General features: G+C 38.8%; 1 protein-coding gene across 1 annotated transcript in view; it reads right to left on the bottom strand.

Annotated features, from left to right (window-relative positions):
• The window catches only part of COL8A1 (collagen, type VIII, alpha 1), a 131,459-nt gene extending 119,778 nt beyond the window's left edge, over positions 1-11,681 (bottom strand). The window contains exon 1 of the mRNA XM_012734314.1: positions 11,621-11,681. The gene's annotated coding sequence lies outside the window, so the exon portion shown is untranslated. The remainder of the gene's footprint in view (positions 1-11,620) is intronic.
• Between the last annotated feature and the right edge of the window lie 712 nt (positions 11,682-12,393).

Below are 12,393 nucleotides of genomic sequence, written 5' to 3' on the forward strand. Positions count from 1 at the left end.
GTTCCAATTTAGGATTTTTTAAGGTTGTCTGAAAGTGATAGCCATTTATTAGAAACTGCCCTTAGAATTTTGAATTTTTATCTTTTCTTAGGCAAGCGCATGTAATATGATGTTCTTTTGTGATATTGCTCATGAAAACAAGCAAGTGAAATGCTACAAAGAAATTGATGATCTTGTCACTGTAGCATCTTTCCATTTAGCAATTAAGTTTAGTTCAATTCTTCAAACATTCAACTATTCGGTTTTTCACTGTCAGTGCCATATTCAGTAAAGTAAATGATGTATCCAAAACTTTATTGGAACACATGCTTTGTGTTAAATTGCTTTACTCAACTGAAGGTTACAGCAAGTATTCTGGGCATGTTTAAGGTGGGTTAGGCTAATCTATGATGCTTGGTAGATTCTATATGTATTTTTATTATTACTTATTTATATATTTTAAGATTTATTTATTTATGCATATAGAACTGGAGTACAGGCCAGAGGTGCAGGGCCAGTGAGAGGATTCCCCATAGGCAGATTGAGGAAGTACATTGCTGAAGGGAGCAATGGGCCAGGCAGGAGAGGTTTGCTGTGCCATATGGATCACCTCTGGGGCCGGGGATCAAACTGTCACCCAAGTGACTGTGGCTTGCTTGCAGTGCTGCACTTCAACCTGCTGCGCCAATAGGGAGGGCCAGATTCACTATTTGAATGCATTTTCAACTTCCAATATTTCCAACTTAAAATGGAGTTATATAAAAGTGTAACACTATCATAAGGAAGAAAAACCTGCCTGACTTAAAAATTCCATTATTCCTAGGACAGTAGGGGAAGGGGAACATGCTTCCAATCTGCTGAAATTTAGAATGCCTTGAGTTTATAGAACACCCTGGAAATCCCTGTTTTAGACTCGAGATGGATGAAGGTGGAAAGGTGGATTGGGGTGAGGGGAATTGAGGGGCTTAACTGTCAAGGTAAGGTGTTCTATGTTTTATAGAACAGGGAATATTTTTGAGCAGAATAGTGACAGTCCTGGGGTGATGGTACTATCAAACACAACTTTTTCTTAAGTAGTTTAGTATGTAGAAGGTCAGTATTTATATTAGCAGATAAAATGGAGTTCATCTCATTCCCTATGGTTGAGCCACTGACGAATAAAACTGCACATATGTGTATGGATGGACCTAGGTCAAATTTTGTCTCATTGGAACAATATGTAGGGATAGCAAAATGCCTGAGTTGTCTCCTTTACCTAACTGCATTTTGTTCACCCAACTTTTCTTTTCCTTTTCACATTTATTTATTAAGTGTCTATAAGTGCCACGCATTGAGGGTACAAAGTAAATAAGATGTGAATTCTTCAAGAAGCTCACGGTCTTATATGGATAAAGATACATGACATAAATAGATAGATAAAATAAACTATTACAGAGTGGAATTGACCATGACTGGGCAGTATGGATTGCGAGCGAGCATGGTCAAGAAGCAGGAAGCAGCCTGGGGCTGACTGACTGCAAGCCTATTTTCTTAAAACAGGGACTTCATCTGATTCTTGGAGAAATACAAATTAATTCAGTAGATCAAGTGGCAAATACTGCTTGACTGGGAAAGTCAAGCACAAATGCAAAAGAGTATAGTATAGCAGAACGTGACCATCTGGAAAGAGCCAGACTTGGGTTTCCTCTGTTTTGCACGGCACAGAAGAAGGGTTTGAGGTATGCTGATTTCTTTAAGTAATCTCATGCAGGCGAGGCATACAGATTACACAGACATTTGTCTAGGTGACTCATGTGGCTTGGGAGAATAATTTTAAGTTGTCTTGACTTTCATTATCTTGCTATGAATTGTAGAAAATTTAATGTCAAAGAGAATAATCTGGGGAACCAGATTCAAGTTTGGTTAATGTGCCTTACTGCCTTTGTTCTGGTATGTTTCTCATACAATCTCAGGAATTTCTGCTGCCTTAGGAATGATATGCTCTGTTGTCACTCTCTTTAACTAGATTGATGCCAAGCAACTTGTGATCACTTGGGGAGAACTTATGGAGAAACCTTAGCTCTTATAAATTACTCTAGGGAGAAATGATAGCCTTTTTTCTTGTTTTTCTAGTTATACAGACCTTACTTTTTTGGCTCTAAAATGACAGCATGCTTTTAGGAAAAAAATACAAAGGAGAAAAAGAAATTAAAATCACAGTATTAAACAAGAAACAGAGCCAGTCAGCAGTGTCTAGGAACAGAGCCACTGGATGTTCTCACTTTCTGAGTCAGAGGCATTGTCATAGAGAGTTGAATTATTTTTTCCTTCCTTTTACGACAAGACAAGACGTCATAAGAGGCAGCATGGAGGGGCGGGAAGACTGTGTGATTTGAAATATAACCTGTTTGTTAACATTGACTCTGTTACTTCCTAACATTATCACCTTGAACAAGGTGCTGGACTAAAGAGAGACTCAGTTTTTCTTATCTTTAAATTGGGAATAATAACACAGCCCTTGGAGTATTGATAAAAGGAATAGAGAAAAGGAATTGAGATGAAGAGACTGGCAAAACCCCTTGCCCTGTAAGATATTTAACAAATAATATTTGTTATTAAACTACTAATGATGAGTTTGAATTACTCTCTTGGATGCATGTAATTGACTTATTTTTCTTAAGATAGAGAATACTGAACTCTACCACTGGCTTTTCAGTGTGAAGAGTAAAGAGAATAGGACCCTAGGGGAAATAGGGAACCTAATGGGGGTAGGAGATCTGAGTGTCACAGGTAAACCAAATAAATCCTGATGTAGAAGATATACAAAAATATCACTGAGTGTGTTCCTATTATAGGAGTTAGCTCCCATTGACTGTGAGAAAGTATATGATTAAGGAAAATTTTTAGTCAATGGTCTCAATTAATAGTGGTAAAGGCAAAACAATTATTAGCTCAGTGATTGAAATACTAATTATGGAATTATCTACCAAACTTATTGCTCACTATTGGCCATATTATTTATAATACAATATTCAGATAGTGGGAAAGAAGAGGGAAGAAAGAGATTATTTCAATCTCTTTTATGAAATTTTTTTTTGGTAGAAATGAACTGACCATTATATATGGATTTATATATATATATATATACACACACATACATCTGCATGCATATATGTGCGTATATATGTGCATAGACATATCTTACTACTGCTTTTGAAATACACTCTGGAAAATGTTGATAATGGACCATGCAGAGGTTTTACACAGAAATATCAGTCATTATTAAAAGTGTCTTTTCCAGTTAAATAGAAATTTTAGACCACAAAGCCTTTTATTTGTATGAACAGTGATCTTTAGACAGGTATCAACATATGAACAAGGAAGCAAGTAGGCCGCTTGAGATTCTTAAGCTATTATTCAATTATTGCTTCTTTTTTCTTTCCTTTCCCCCAAGCCTTGTTTGACCCTTTGAGACTAGAATAATTGTCCTCTATATTTTAAGAAACTGTTTAAATACTATGAACCAACCCCAGGTGTTGTAAGTATTATCTAACCACTTTGTTAAATGATGGTGACAAGGTTGTTCTGTAAAATAGTTGAGAAGACCTCTAGTGTCTCTAAATGGGAGAGTGGTTATTTGAGAATTGTTCTTCTATTTAAGGTAAATAGAGTAAGGTTTAGATGGTCAATGATTTGTCCTCCGTTCCCAGGAGAATTGAGGTATTTTTGAGATTAAAACACTGAAGATTTTCTGGAACAGTGATTCTCAGGCCACATGCATACCAACGTCATAGCTTCATCTCTGCTGATATCAGAAATAGCTTTAGAGAGAGGATCACACTGTTTTCCAGTGAATGTTACAATTTCTTTTACAAAGCAAGCAGCCCTCCCCTGGGTTGCCAAGGAATTTAAATTTTTTTTTTTTTTTGGTATGGTCCTAATTGATCTCTATCCCCCAAGGGGTTCTGACTTATGCAAGTGTCTCAAGTCTTAACAAGTCATCCCCACACAGCTGTGCAATGGAAATGTTCAACAGAAAGGTATTCACGTCAGTCTAGGCTGCTCCATGTAGAGACTGGGATCCAAGTGCGCAGGCGCTGGGCCATCTTAGTAGACGCCTGGTTCGTCCATTTCTGCCCTTTCCATCCTCTCAGATCCTTACCCTCTGTTCTGTCGACAGCAGTGTCTAGTGATAGTGGGGCACCTAGACTTTCTGCTTAAACAAAGGAGATTTTCTCAGTCACTAGCCCCTTCTGAATTTGTCTCTTGCTGACCCAGCTGCCTGGCTTTGTTTAATACTGAAATGAGCATCTTGTCTTGGCTGGTGGTGGCCTTGGAAGAATATTTTCTAAGATTGCTTTGGTATTCTTTCAAATAATCTTCTACAAGCCTGGGCATTTCTGGCATTGTTGAACTACAGGTGATTTATTCCTAGAAGCTTATGTTGGGATTTAAAAAAAAAAAATTTCATGGTACATTTTAGCCACTGGTTGAAAAGGATACCTTGTTCTGTCCTTTATAAAAAAACAAAATAGAATAAAATTGGAATATAAAAGCCCCTTTGGGAACAAGTCAGTTTTCTATTTTGTGACACTCAGCCCCCTGGCTCCCTCTACTGGTCAGTGACCTCTTTCCCCACTCATTTGAGCAGCAGGGGTTTGGAAAATACTAGGAAATAGAAGGGGAATTAGACATGTCCTTGAGCCAGGAATTGTGAATTTAACTGTGCATTTTTATTACAGGTCACTGTCTTCCAACTTTAATAATCCTGGCTAGTTAGGTCACAAATTGTTAGCTCCACCTAGCGTCTTCCTTTATGCACTTCTTGGCCTTATCTTGGGTCTCCCTACCCCCCCCCTTTTTTTTTAAATTGAGGTAGCAGTGGTTTACAGCACTATACATGTTTTAGAGGCACAGGGTAACATCCTTTTAGATGTATCTCACCTGCCTTCCATCAAGGCCACCATCGTCTTCCACTGCTTTCCATTGGGCACCCTCTGTGCCTTTGAACTAGAGGCTGCTTGTTGGCTTTATGGCACTGATGAACACCATGGACCCTAGATTTTAAGACTGGGCAATCATTAAATAGAGATCTTAAAAAAAAATCTAGTAATATATAGTAATCACTATGAAGTTATGAACCAAGTTTAGTTATCTTTAGTGTACACATGGCTTGATAGTGGAGGAACATAGTAAATGGACTGATGCTAGTAAAATGTCTCCCAGCTGCCTCAGGATAAAATGCTTTTCAACCATCTGGCTCAGAAGAACCCCTGTCCTCCTGATGAACTGAAGGCAGCTGTGACTTAGCCATTTTTGCTGCTGGGTAGCGAAATTTCTCCATAAACCAGTCATAGCTGCCCTAGTACATTAAACCTTAATTATGAAGGCTATTGGCCCAGACTTTTAGAAAAACATCTGTATTATCTAGCTAACCAAAAGGGACTGGAGAAGCTCCCCAACAGGTTGGATACATTTTATTTCCTGGAGAAGCCAACAGCTGACACCCACACCCAGGCCTATTCAGTTACAGTTGGAAAAGTAGCATATGAAGTGATTAATTGTCTTTAATCTCAACACATTGAATGATGCCAATGTATAAATATCCTATGATATAAACACACCAATAGAGAGCTTAAGAGAGGCAGTGTTCAAGTAATACTTAAAAGAATGTTTTTACAATGATACTTAGTCATAGTACTATATAAATTTTAACATACAATAAATCAATTTCAGAAACAATTCATATTTCAAAGATATGCAAACAATGGTCAGGCACACTTTAAAGGAAAGTGAAGAAGCATTTTGGGGAAACATCTGTCCACTTACTAAGGGCAAATTTTTTCCAGAAATGATACAAGAATATTCTGTTCTACTTTCATCATTCTCCATATCAGCAGAGAACATTTTGATTTGACATCCATGGAGTTAATATGCTGGAGCAGAATCAAGTCCAAATGAGGTCAAATGAGCTCTTTTCCCAGTTGAAGTCCAGGCAAGGGTTAAGAAGAGATTTAATACATGTAATGCTTATAAGCTTTTCATCCATATGAACCAGTCTTTCAGATATAATCCTGAAAGAAGCTTGATCCAAACAGAATTTCATGTCCCAAAATTTTGTGAGTTTCTTAGTTCAGACCATCATATTAACAATCTCTTTCCCAGCACCTGGAAATTCATTCAAGCGGTTCCCCCTTCTGTTTCAGAGGATGAACCTTTGAGCTGCTTTCCTGCCATCGCTACACTCTTGGACCCTTGATCCCCTCCCCTCTGTCACAGTGCATCTCCTGCCTATTTCTCTCAACCAGTCTGTCCCTCAACCATTTCCTCTGATTATCTATTATGCATATTTTATCCTTTTTCTCATGAGAGACCGGGAATGTAAAGGTTATTATTTTTTTTTAGACAAAGAAATTTAAATGTCTTACAGTTTTTTAAAAAAAGATTTATTTGTTTATGCATACAGAACTGGGGTACAGGCCAGAGGTGCAGGGGCAATGATAGGATTCACCATGAACAGAATGGGGAGCAGAACAGGCAGATCAATGAAGTACACTGCTGAGGGGAGCAGTAGGTGGGTCAGGAGAGGTCTGCCTTGCCTTGTGGATCACCTCCAGGCGAGGGATTGAACTCGCACTGAAGCAGCTGTGGCTGGCTTGCAGTGCTGTGCCCTAACCCATTGCACCTCCAGGGAGGACCCTGTAAAGGTGATTTCATAGGCATCAAACTTTCTAATAGGTGGTAAAAGAAGAAGGTTTGGCTGTCAGTCATCACATTACATTTTTTTTTTCATCATGAAAATATTGGAGCGGATTTTGAGTCTGCTATAAAAAACATAGTTTCTAGAATTCAAGTAAGTGTGAGAAAGGCTAGTGAAATTGTTGCAGGTAGGGAAATGGCTTCGCCAATATTAAGGCTAAATGAACTTTCCTTCTAAAGCTAAGGGAATTTAAATTTGGGTCCCTGTAAGTCCTTATGGATGCTTATAAAGATTTTATAAGGAGTTTTAAAAAATAGGTATTTTATAGTTAGCTTCTCCCCCCCCCCCACTCCCCAGTTCTTTCATCCACTCAACACAGATTCACCAAGAAGCTACTATGTACCAAGTCCTTGAATGAGAAATACATATAAGCAGTTCTACTCATTATCGGGGATTGTATTATGATTACTAGATATTGTGCAGCCTGAAACATCTAGTGGGTTATGGTTTCAGAGAGTCCTGCATGTTGAGATGCAGCAATTCTCACTATCAGCAGAGACACTGACATCCACACTGCTAGAACAGGCATGTGGGAACTATTTGAGATGAGTGCTGACCAGAGAGTTTGGCTCCATGAACTCTAGCCCTGGTTCTGCCACACATGTCCAGGAGACCTTGGGCAAGACATCAACCTTTCTGGTATTTTCTCAGCTGTAAAATTAACTTCAGATAAAATTAGTTCTAAGTACCCCTCCAGCCTTTGTTTCCTGGGATTCTCTAAATAAATATTTTAATCCCCAAGAAGTTAGAATAGGGACTAGTTTTTAAAAAGGTCTAGAAATTTTATTTCAGAGGATCTGTGGGAAGCAAGGAACAATTTTAAATTCACTTATTCTAGGTATATAAATTAAGGTTTAGGAAAATGTAAAGACTTTATTTGTTGGAGTGAAAATTTACATCCTGTTTAAGAGAAGTATGAGACTTTTGGTAATGAGAAAAGCCACAAGTATGAGTGGTACTCCAGAAACTTGATCTATAGGAATTGAAGGGAAATTTATTCCACTGAAGAAAAAAAGAGAGTAGCACAGAGGGCTAAGACTGTATCTACAAATTCTGTGCACACTTGGATTTACACAGGACATTTTTGGTTTTCCAAGAATGACAATGGAAATGAGCTCGTTTAATAGAGGAGATTGAAGGTAAACCATCATTTATATAATCAGCTAGTTTATACTCATTTTACAATCAGGTGTTATGAGTTGCTTTTTCTGGTAGGTTACTTTGAAAAGTTAGAATTCATTCTTAATTAGGTGATTGATTACTCTGATCAGTTTGGGGGACTACTTTGTTTCAGCCATTTTAGTTTGATTCAAAACAATTTCAGTGGTTTTATAAATTTGATTCCATCAGGACCCCAAGATTATAGACATTCCAATCTTGTGAAGACCTTTTATTCCCCCTTTCTGCAGATCTACGTGTTTGAAGAATGACTATAAAGAATATCCTTCCTCAAAGAGCAAACATAGTTACCAAAACGATAGTGGAAACTTTTAGTGGCTGCTCTTGGTTGGTGTTGAAATGTGGTCAATTCTCTCTCCCACTCTTCATTCCTTGTCTCTCTAGAAAGGGAAGTTTAACAGGACTCTAATATTGTGTGCTGTAAACTGTTGTTGATGATTGCCAGGTCACTGGAAAATCTTTTTTATTATATCCTTAGGTTTTTGTAACAACTGTGAGCTGGTCCTTCTTAAAAAAATAAAAAATCTCTAGATGCTTTGAATAGTAAGTGTTTCTTTTCTCAGAATATTAAAGTGAAAGATTCTCTAAATTCCAAAGGGCATTCATTCTTCCCCAAAGCTTCTCCTGCCCTCTACTTTTGTTTTCCTTTTCACACAGTTGTTAGAACAATGCGCCTTTCCAAAGAATGCAGTTTAGTCTCAAGATCTGTATATTCTTTAAATTATGCACATATATTTATCAGGTACTAGTGGAAGAGAAGGGCGCTCAGGCTGGAAGGAGGGTTACTTGAGGACCAGAGGTTGTTCCCAATGGCTGTACTTTACTCTGCAATTTGCCATACCAAAGTGGGTGACCAGGGGTAAGAAGAACTGAAATGCTGCTTCTAACTTGCAAATAACTACCCTGCACTGGGTCCTTTGGAAGAGTAAGCGTTGGTTTTGTGAGCCACTAATTAAAAATATATTCTGAGGTCTTTTATGCTCATAATATAGCTTTTAAAATTATAACTGGCAAAGTTCTGTAAGTTTCAATGTGGGACAGACCTAACACCATTTTAGTTCTTGGAACTGAACTGTTCTCTTCTGTTAGAAGAGGGCACACATAGTAAAGTGGGATCTTAATATATTAATCAAAATACTTTCAGTTACTTCAGGATAAAAAGCATGAGAAGAACCCAATTTTTGCTCATTCTGTGTGCTTATATCCCACACAAATAAAGGCAAAAAGAAAGTGCATTTTGTAACAGAGACTCTATCTTTCTCTTTTCCCTGGGTCCTTTGACAGTAGTTTCAAGCTTTCAGTCTCTACTCATCCTGTCCTTCTCTCAGTTTTTATTTCACTCATGGAGATAAGATAGAATACATTCTAATCATGGAAAGACTATTGTTTTATAATTTTGAAACCAGTAGAAAACCTAAAATATGTTTATCAAGGCATAGAACTCTCAAAATCATTAAAGACACACCCAGCCCTAGTATCTCTTGTGAAATAGGAAATTCATGTTCTCTTTTGAGCTACAGTAAAGGAGGGTTCAAAGCCTTCTGGAATGATGTTAAATAGGTATGGCCAGGAACCCAACCCAGGGGCAGCTATAGAATGGCATAGATAAAGAAGATACTCATGCTGTGTTTCCATGTCCTATGCAAAAGGGGAGACACTGTGATAACTATATTGCAACACTACCTGGTTTTCCTGAACACTTAAGACAGGAAGTGTCATCTCACCTGATATGCACCTGTGGAGAGAGATTACTTTTAAGTGTCTGGAAAAGTTAGATCCTGTGCAATCTGAGATGATTCCACCCAGGTTTTTAGGTTGTTGATTTTGATGGTAAATAGGAAAGGCAGTTACTTTTCAACGGTTCATAGCAGGTGATGGACTAACTGCCAGGAAAAGCAGAAGCAAACCTCAGGAGAACACTTTCATCCACAAACTTAGGAAGAACAGGGAGTTCTTTTACACTGTGAACAATTTTTTTTTTTTACTTCCAGAAAAGATAACTTCCATTAAGAGGATCTGATGAATAAAGCAGTATATTTTCACCATTATGATTGGATGGGTATACATTTAAGGGCACCAGAAAAAGAGAATGAGCTTGGGCACATCACATACTTGGCTTGGTCTTGTCCCGTAACCACGCTCTTGTCATGGCTGGTTACCCACTTATATCAGACGGAGTCAAGTATCTCCTTGAGGTAAAGGTGTTTCAATAAGTTCAGTCCACATATTATCTATATAAAATTATAGTAATTTTATATCGTTTTCTTAAAGGAAGCTGCCCTTCTCGCAATAATATTTTCCAGTGAAGCAAAATTTCATGAGACAGAAAGCTTTATATATAACTCATTGCAGCAAAGCATTGACTACCCTCTGCCAATCAGATTTTTGAAGTGCCTCTGTTATTTCTTTGATATGTAAGATATGAAAAGGTTTGGAAGATCCACAGTTAAATGTCTAAATTATTTTAGTTACTTTAGAGAATTTAGTTACAGATTGGTGAATTTTCCCTTTTCAAGTTAAACTGTAATCAAACCAAAAACATAGTGAAACTTTCCCTCTCCTTAAGAACTTTAAAGGCTGAAAAGTGGTTTGGTTTCCTGACTGCCAGCTTTGGTTTATCTTCCTAAGTGGGCTTGTGCAGTTCCCCAGAAGAAACATTTGAAGTGTGTTCTCCCACATGAGAGTGTTTCATCCCACACAACCAACAGATTTTGATGACAAACTTCATACACAAAGTATCTGGTTTTACAGAAGTGACTGTGGAGCACAGGTGCACAAACACTCATTCTCAGATATAAGACACTAGTCTTTAAAAATGAGGGGGGCTTAAACACTAGGTATCTCTGTACTAACTGGGTGCCAAGTAGATTTTAGTGTACTAGATGAAGCAAGAGAGGATGACAAGCAGGGTTAAAATTTCCAAAGCCTTCTAGCTGTTCTTTCTTTATAACTGTTGGGTGTACACAGAAGCATTGTATAATCTGGCCTGTATTTTTCTCTTGCTGTGAAACATATTGAAACGCTTTATGTTTAGGTGTGTGTATAGAAATTCACGAAGTTCTTTTATACACTTTCTTAGTTCCAACACAGTTCTCATTTTAGGATGTCTTGAAAAGGTAACCTTGTGAGCACACGTTTTTCCCAGCCTATAAATTTGTTCTTTTCTAAAATCTACCAGACACCTGATTATTGTCCCTGTGCAAAGGGCACCCGTTCACATAATTTTTTCCAACAGCTTAAACCTGGAAAGATATTTTTTAAAGGACTCACAGAAGCTGTCTTGGGGGTTTGGAAAACATGGCAAAATTGTTAGCAGACCTTTTGACTGTGCTATTTTTAGGACACTAATTGTGTTCTTTCAAAAGTATACATTTTTTGACAATGGGACAAAGTGTTTCTTGCCCCTCTCTATACCTGAAATGAAAAAGTCAGTAAAACACCCCAAACAGTTACATTTTAACCTCAGCAACAGCAACCAGGGGATAAGGTTAAAAAGAGATTTTTTTTTTACAACATTTATACGACTGTTCCCGGCCAAAATGACTTTTCTTTTACCATTCAAACAGAAGTTTGTTTTCAAACCAGTTGCTAGTTAAAGGAGCAGTTGATCTGGCATCCATAAGAATCAGCTCTAACCAAACAGTAAGTCTGTTGACCGCAGGAGACTCATTCCCCCCACAGCAACCCCTCGGAGGCCAGATGCCTGCAGAAGTGTTATCTTACCTTCAGCACGTAAGGTCCAGGGAGAGAAGCTCAGGGGCTCCCACAGGAGAGGACAGGGAATGTGCTCTGATCCACAGCCGCTAACATGCACTTGGCTTTTATGGGCAGGTGGGAGGAGCTGCTCCTCATTGTAGGTGGGCAGGGAAGGGGCGGTGGGCAGGCAGCCCCGGGGGGAGCTGGACACTTCTCTGGGGAAGGGTGGAGAGGGCAGAGCCGAGAGCCCCAAAGAGGGAGGAGAGAAGGGGAGGAGGGAGCTAAGGAAGGAGTGGAAACGAGAGAGGGGGGAGAAAAAGAAAGAAGAGAAATAGAAAAAGGATGTAGACCATAGATAGGGAGAGATTTGGGAGAAGATGAATAGGAGAAAGAGAAAGATACTCAAACACTGAAGATCTAAAAGGACGGGGGAATTGGGTTACGTTTTGTATTATTTTCCTTTTCTTTATTTGATGGGGGAATTATAGATGATTTATTACTAACGGCGTTTTGTGCGAATTTGAAAAGCTAAATAACGGTTCAGGAAAACTGCAGGATTCATAAGGAAGCAAAGGAGGGGAGTCTGGGCGCCTGAGAAGCAAAGCCAGCTGCTGGTAGACGCGCTGCAAAGGGCTGAGCGGACCTAAGCGGGGCGCGGGCTTTCCTCCGCGCCCTCAACACGAATCCATCCCTCAGCCCTTAGGTAAAACCTGCCCCAACACGCCTCACTTCCTACATTAGTTGCTTGTCCTCGTGCTGCCGGTGCTGTTCAGTAAGCAAAGGCTGCCTTAGAGACTTCT

This window comes from Condylura cristata, unplaced genomic scaffold (assembly GCF_000260355.1).
Source record: "Condylura cristata isolate star-nosed mole 26May11 unplaced genomic scaffold, ConCri1.0 scaffold00003, whole genome shotgun sequence".
NCBI classification, from domain to species: domain Eukaryota; kingdom Metazoa; phylum Chordata; class Mammalia; order Eulipotyphla; family Talpidae; genus Condylura; species Condylura cristata.